We start from the raw sequence: 7,625 nt of genomic DNA, 5'->3' as shown, positions 1-7,625 counted from the left end.
AGGGTCGCAGCATTAGGTTGAGAACCACTGCTTTGCTATCATCACCGCGTGCGTGTACTGTACACAGTTACATGTGCAACACTTTCATAAGACTTTCCCAAGACACAAGGCTCACCAGTCTCATCAAAACATGAGCAATTTGTTACGCTATTATTGAGGCTATGACATCATCAGCTCACAGGAATTTTAAACTCTCTTATGTTCTTTTTTTTTTTTTTTTGGTTTTTCGAGACAGGGTCTCTGTGTAGCTTTGCGCCTTTCCTGGAACTCACTTGGTAGTCCAGGCTGGCCTCGAACTCACAGAGATCCGCCTGGCTCTGCCTCCCGAGTGCTGGGATTAAAGGCGTGCGCCACCACTGCCCGGCTCTCTTATGTTCTTATGGGATCACCACTGCTGACTGAGATGTCACTCTGTGGTACACGACTGTAGTGAAGTAAATGTGTCTTTCTCACATCGGTCCTTCCGCCATCAGTTGCGTGGAGAGGACTGAGTAGCCATCAGGGCACCAGGTAGAGGAGGGACTGCTGCAAAGCCACTCACCGAGCACGCTGGAGCGCGCTGTGAAGGAGAAGGATGATTTTATCACGGTGGTCCCTAAGATCTGCGAGATTATTTATTGTGATGTCAGTACTCTGCTAAACTCCATACTACATAAGTGATCTCGTTTTCTGCCTTCTTCACTTACTATTTTACTATACATACTTCTGGTATGCAGTAAAGGTATTTTGTAAATAATAGTTTAAACTCATAAACGGGAGTACCCGGTGTGGATAAAATATAACTAAAATTAACTTCTCTACCTTTGGTCATTTTTGCACTCTGGCAAACCACTTCACTATGCAGAAACCATTTTTAGGTCAAGAAAATTTATTATTATAATGTCTGTTTCTGTTTGTATTTGCGTGTTTTTATTTCTCTTCCCTCTGGTTTCAGTACTTCACAACTATCGTATTTTATCTTTACTTTTTTCATCTCTTAGCCTTTTTCCTTCACAATGTCCTAAGGTTGCTTAAGACAAATGTTGACCACGTTACATATTTAATTTTCTAGTGCCGATCCTCTCTAGAGCTTCAGGTGCAGATTTTCACTCTGCCTCTGGCACCTTGGATTAACCAGTGTTCTTTATCACCCCAGCCACTACATTTTACTCGTTCGTGTCTCTAGTCTTTCCTTATGGGGCTTTTTCCCTCTCACAGACCAGACCCCCGTATTTACTTATTTTACAGCTTCCAAGTCCCTCCTGCTGCTCCTGCTGTCCCTGACTTGTAAAGTAGCGTAAACAACACACACATTTGAGTTCTTTGAAAAGTTAACCAGGAGCCAAGTGCACACCTGTAACCCTACCACCAAGGAGACCCAAGCAGGAGGCTTGTGAAAGGCAGCCTGGGCTACAGGGTGAGATCCTGTTTGCTTCTTGGTTTTGTTTCTTGCTTTGCTTTGTTTTAAAAAGCTATCAGCCCCTTCTTGTGCTTTCAATGAAAGTGAGAGAGTGTCCCTAGCCATGTCTATGACTGAGGGAGAGTGTCAGAAAGATTGTTAACAAGCTCCAAAATTACATAATTTCCTGTTCCTTGTTTCTTAGTTTCATCTGCCTCGCGATGCCCCCAAACAAGCAAACAACAAAAATCACAACACCTTAACCACTGATGAGGAAGAAACATCATGATGCCTATGACATCTGCATTCCAGACAGAAGGAATTCAGGCATAGGAGACGGCCCCTTTACACAGATTTTCAAGACAGTCTTCCTGAGGACATCTAGTTCTCTTAGTGTCACAAAGCCAAAGGCCAAGGTGTCTGCAAGGGTGACTGACTGTCTTCTTTCTTTCTCAAATTAGGTTCATTACCACCCGGAAATGGTAGACGACAATGTATTGGATCCTACAATGGTAGTAGGCTAGCTATCAGGAAGGTAATAAAAATGTCTGCCAGGAACTGCAACCTGAGCTCGTTTTGTAGCTAGCTGGACCTTTTATTTTTGTGACATTAAAGACTATTCGGCAGATGTCTGTAAAAACCCTGGACTTTCATTTCTTTTCTAATATTTCTATTTTGTGTGTGTGAGGTTTTGCTTGTATGCATGTGTAGCACATTCCTGCCTGGTGTGAGCAGCGCCGGAAGAGGGGATCGAATCTCCTGTTGCTCTAGTTTCCTCCTGTCTCCAGTTCCCTCACCAGGGAATCTATTAGCAGAAATTCCCTCCAGTGTGGATTCCCACTCAACCACGGCCGCTAGCCTCTTGATTTTTATAATACCTCTTTTGTATCTTTTCCTAGCACTTTACGGGTAAGCTTTGGGAGGCCGCACTAAATACTGCCCAGACGGAACCATGGAAACTCACAACTCCGAGTCTTCCTGCTTTCCATCAGGTTAGAAGTTTGAATGGCCAAAACTACACTTAATTTTTTTTTTTTTAATTGTATTACTTCTGAGTAGTTGTGACCAAAATTCCTGTCAGCTTGAGGAAGGAAAGGTTCATCCGGGCTCAGTTTCAGACCCTGAGCCCTGGAGAAGAACATCACAGCAGCAGGAGGGTGTGGCAGAGGACCACTGCTCATGCGGCAGGCAAGAAGTGGAGTGGGAAAGGCCGCAGCCAAGGATAAGGACCCGTCAGGACCTTCTTCTCTGACCTGCTCCCTCTAGCGAGGCCTCACCTCTTAATGTTTCCAGAACCTCCCAAAATAGATGCAGCACTGGGAACCAAATATGAAACCATGAGCCTGTGGGGGCTATTTCAGATGCAAACCGAAACAGAATTATACCACCCTTCTGGCTCTCAACCCACACTATCAGCTTCTTTCTAATAGACCCTGGGCCTACGAGATAAGGAGGGTCTAGGCTCCTATTAAGGTTTCGCCTTGAGCCTTGGATGGATATTAAATCCATAATATACATTCTGCAGAGGGGAAGAAAAAGGAGGAACCTTGAGGGTAATGCTTACAGGAGTGAGGAGGAGGGGCAATTTAACCTCTCCCTAGGGCAGGCGCTGGGCTGACTCCTGACTCCCAGTGCCTACCTAGTCCTCCCAGCCCGAGCCATGAACTTTCCAGAACTCTAAAGATTTTAGTGAATTTCCCGCAACTTTTCTCAGTCATCATCTTTCACACGGTTCTTTCTGGTCTCCTTCACCAGCACGTATCACTCTTGATCAGCAAAGTGGGTCTCCCTGAGACCTCCGGCACCTGCAGCTGCACTCGGAGGCTAACAATGTGGTGCTTAGGCAAATGCACATGCTAAATATTGATTTAACGTTTACTTAATGGCTGCGTATCTTTTATTAGTAAATCACAACACTACTCAAGCTTATATTAAAAATATAACATGGTAAAAAATTATTAAATGTGCAGCAGTTGGCCCAATATTTAGATACCAGAATCCCAGGTCCCCCGGCTTCTTCTCCTAGGAAGATGGATCGGGTTTTCTAGATTGGCTCCCGGGATTTCCTTTGCTCAGCAGCACCTGAGAAACAGACAGAGTGGGAAGAAAAGTACAGAGACCGGAAGAGCCTGGTTAGTCTACACGACAAAGGGCTCTGGTTGGAAGGGAAGGCCAGAGAGGAAGACCAATCGCTGGGGTGCTGAAAGAGTTTGAGGGGGAGACACAGTGGGACCATTTCCTTCCTGCTCCATCACTGCCAGATGTGCCGGAGGACACGAGGAGGAAGGCGTGGTTCTTTCCCACGTGTTTGCTATGTGCCGAGAAGGTGTGTCTGCGCTGGCATCATGCCTAAGGCACAAAGTGCGCACGGCTATACTTTTCAGTCACAATCCCGGAACACGTTCTTCCTTTAGGTAGTACCTGTCCCCTCCCGTTTTCTCCTCCCTCCCTCCCTCCTTCCCATCCTCCCTCCCTCACTCCTTCCTTCCCTCCCCCCCCTCCTCCTCTTCCCCTCCTTTCTCTCTGTTCCTTTCAGCTCCACAGTGCTCTCTCTCCCAAGAAAGAGCAGGTGAATTTGTGTTTTTCTGGTTACATAACTAGTTGCCTGTGGAATCTGGAGCTAATAGGAACCATATTCTAATGCATCTGAATTTAATTTTAGCATTTCAGCCCGAAGCCCGTTAGCCTCCTGGCTTATTGCCAACCTCTGGGTGTGTGCCTTGGGCCCCTAAACCCCTCATGGCACCTCTGTGGCAGGGCTCACAGATAGGGTGACGATGTTAATTTTTGCACTATTAAGTTTTTCTTAAGGTAAAAATTTAATTACCTTCCAAAGCACAGCAAGATATTTGTGGCTTCCAAGTAGCTGGGTCACAATAGCGAAGTCAGAATGGCGACATCAAAATGTCCAGTGCTGGCTCCACACTTGAGCATGGGCAGGATAGAGCATCCACGTCCCCAGACACTGGGGTGATCCTGGTGCCAGCTCCATGACATCAGCTGCCTGAAGCTGTGGAGGAAGGCAGCCTATTGCGACATCTCCTTCAGGATCGTCCTTTCCTCTCCCAGCTCTGATTCTAAGATCTGAAGGCAGGGACAGGGGCTGGAAGACTAGAAATCTAAGTGGCCAAGATCAAGGTCTAAGGAACTGCCTCTGCATGCCATGCTACAGCCTGGTGCTACAGGGAAGCGACAATAGAATCACTGTAAACCCATGAATGAAAAAACAAAAACAAAAACAACGCTGTATTGATCTGAATTTAGCCAGCTGGAAAAAAAGTATAGTGTTTTAGTGTTTACCTTATTCTCCTATATTTTTAAACTTTTATTTTAACTTTATTATTGTGTAAATATATATGTGCATAATGTGTGTGTGTGTGTGTGTGTGTGTGTGTGTGTGTGTGTGTGTGAGAGAGAGGGGGGGGGGGTAACTGTGCATGCCAAAGCCCTCATGTGGAGCTCAGAGGACAGCCTTGGGGAGCTGGATCTCTCTTCCCACCTTTCCATGGGTCTAGGAATGAACTAAGGTTGCCAGGTGTGGGCATCTAGCTCCTTTACTTCTGAGCATCCCACAGCCCCTGTCTGTATTTTTGTACAGACTTCCATGTATATACATGCATATAAATACTATATAGATATATACATATAAATACAAAAATAGATCCATTGATGTTGTCTCCCATGTTCCATTCTTTATTGCAACTATGCCTCTTAGCAGCGTGCCTTCAGTTATATTTTGAGAGTCTCAGACAACACACAGGATGTCCTGGTAGTCTTGGCTGTACCCTCCAAGGCCTCAGGCTCCCTGCAGACAGCCCAGCTTCTTATGTGGGCACTGAGTCCTAAACAAGCCTTGACTTGTTTTGATTTCTGACCTGTGTACCCAAGGGCTGCTCTCCTCTGTTGTCTTTGGCCCTCTCTGACAGGATTCTTCTGAGACAAGAGCCCTGGAGTTTTTCCAGCTTGACTTTCAGTACTACACCCCACTGACTCCCCTGTTCACACCCTGAGCGGCACACTTCCCTGGCCTCCTTGTACCTAGAAGGGAACACAAGGCAGAAAAGGCTGAGAACTGTTAAGTGTGGCCAGTGGAACTGGTTAGGTCCCACAATACTTATCTCCCAGGACTTTGGTTCTCTTGCTTATTTAGTTTGGTCTCAGGAATTGGATTAAACAATTCTGAAAGAGATCTCATGGAAAGCTCTAGAATTCCACTGAGCATTTGGTGAGCACATTTGCCTTATTGAAAATATGCTATGTTCTTATCTGGATATAAAAGCAGATTATTTTAAAAGATAGAACTTGTTCTTAGAAACTTACTTCTAGGCACGGAAGGATACTTTAGAAATATTGGCTCACATTCTATCCCCACTTGTCTCCCATGCCCATTTCTCCTGCTCAGGTAAGTAGACACCTTTGTGCTTCTCACCCAGGGAGAGGTCGGATGCGTCTGGAAGCAGGAGAAAGGGGATTTTCCCTGCTTTGGCTTCCTAAGTTTAAGCTGTCAGAGCGGGGGCTTAAAAACTGGTGGCCTTTTGGGGCAGAACTGAGTCATGGACATGTTTTGATTGATCTACAGTGTGTGTGTGTGTGTGTGTGTGTGTGTGTGTGTGTGTGTGTGTGTGTGTGTCTGTGTCTGTCTGTGTCTGTGTCTTCTCCAACAAGAATTGAATATTGACATTTCAAGTCAAAAAGGTTTGCACAAAGTGAAAATTTACACTTAAGAAAATACACTGGAAAATTTGTCAACTTGGACCTCAGAGAGACTAATTTGCCTGCATTCCTTTTTCTAGATCAAAACTTGTGGGCAGGGAAGCCACACTGTGAAGCCTCAGCTTGGACAGATGGAACCATGTGTGGCTCCTGAGGCTCATCAGGAGCACAGTCGGTGCCCAGGACAGGATAAGAAGCAGACGGTTTAATGGTAATATGGTCCCAGAGCCAAAGATCCAGCAAGATGAAGGGTGGCTCTCTGGATATCGCCACCTATATCCATCTCCTTGATCCACAACAGGTGCATCAGTCCTAAGTATGTGTCTCAGAACTCAGACACAATCATCTGAGGACAGAAAGTCCCTAACATCAGCTGGAAGAGTAGCTTAGTTGATAGAGTACTTGCCGGCATACAGGGATGGCTGAAGGTCAGTCCTCAACACTGCATAAAACTGCATAAAAAAGCACAGGGACAAATAGCCAAACAAATGGAAACACATGAACTATGAACCAATAGCTGAGGAGCCCCCAACTGGATCAGGCCCTCTGGATAAGTGAGACAGTTGATTGGCTTGATCTGTTTGGGAGGCATCCAGGCAGTGGGACCGGGACTTGTCCTCAGTGCATGTGCTGGCTGTTTGAAACCTGGGGCTTATACAGGGACACTTGGCTCAGCCTGGGAGGAGGGGACTGGACCTGCCTGGACTGAATCTACCAAGTTGAACTCAATCCTCAGGGCAGTCTTTGCCATGGAGGAGATGGGAATGGGGTGGGGTGGGGTGGGGGGAAGGTGGGGCGGGGGTGGTGGTGGGGAGAACAAGGGAATCTGTGGCTGATATGTAAAATTAAATTAAATTATAAAATAAAATAAAAAAAAAAACCTGCATGACATCCCGTGCCTAGAATCCCAACACTGGTGAGATGGAAACAGCAGGATCATGAATTTCAAGGTCATCCTCAGTTATATGGATAGTTCAGGCCAGCCTGGGTTACATGAGGCCCTATTCAGAGAGATAGATAGATGATAGATAGATAGATAGATAGATAGATAGATAGATAGATAATAGACAGATAGATAGAGGAGGAGAAGAAAAGACAGGAGCGTCCCTAATTTTGAACCAATACTGAGATTAAGTCTACTGCATGAATACACACGAATATAATACATAGAACAGTAGCTCACAGTAGAAATGGCCTTGAACTCTGGAAAAGTCAAATGTCTGTCTTCCACACACCTCCGTTTGTGACCTGGACACATACTCATCGTTAAAGAAGTTAGGCTTTTCTTAGGAACTTGCTCTCTAAGGGAGCACATTTCTTTAAAACAACATCAGGCATGAGCAAGAAGGTTGGTAAGAGAAAATGACAGCTGTGGCAGCTGTCGCTTTCAAAATGAGATGAAAAACCAATTCCTCCACAGAATGTGAAGCTGGACTCGATCCTCACCATGGTTGTCCTTGCCATGTTTGGGTCATGGACTCCTTTGAGAATAAAGATCCTCTGTTCTGAAGACACAAAACTCACCCAATTTTGT

General features: G+C 45.5%; 1 long non-coding RNA gene across 2 annotated transcripts in view; it reads right to left on the bottom strand.

Moving 5' to 3' along the window:
- Positions 1-218: 218 nt before the first annotated feature.
- LOC128097171 (uncharacterized) overlaps positions 219-7,625 on the bottom strand; it is a 31,225-nt gene continuing 23,818 nt past the window's right edge. For both annotated transcript variants that reach the window (XR_008213800.1, XR_008213799.1), the window contains exons 2-4: positions 4,206-4,388; positions 3,372-3,460; positions 219-559 (exon numbers count right to left, since the gene is read on the bottom strand). This is a non-coding gene — a long non-coding RNA (uncharacterized LOC128097171). The remainder of the gene's footprint in view (positions 560-3,371; positions 3,461-4,205; positions 4,389-7,625) is intronic.

Source organism: Peromyscus californicus, unplaced genomic scaffold (genome assembly GCF_007827085.1).
Source record: "Peromyscus californicus insignis strain IS unplaced genomic scaffold, ASM782708v3 Scaffold_5__1_contigs__length_169319896, whole genome shotgun sequence".
NCBI classification, from domain to species: domain Eukaryota; kingdom Metazoa; phylum Chordata; class Mammalia; order Rodentia; family Cricetidae; genus Peromyscus; species Peromyscus californicus.
The sequence above is the reverse complement of the archived record's forward strand: the minus strand, read 5'-3'. Positions and strand labels throughout refer to the sequence as shown.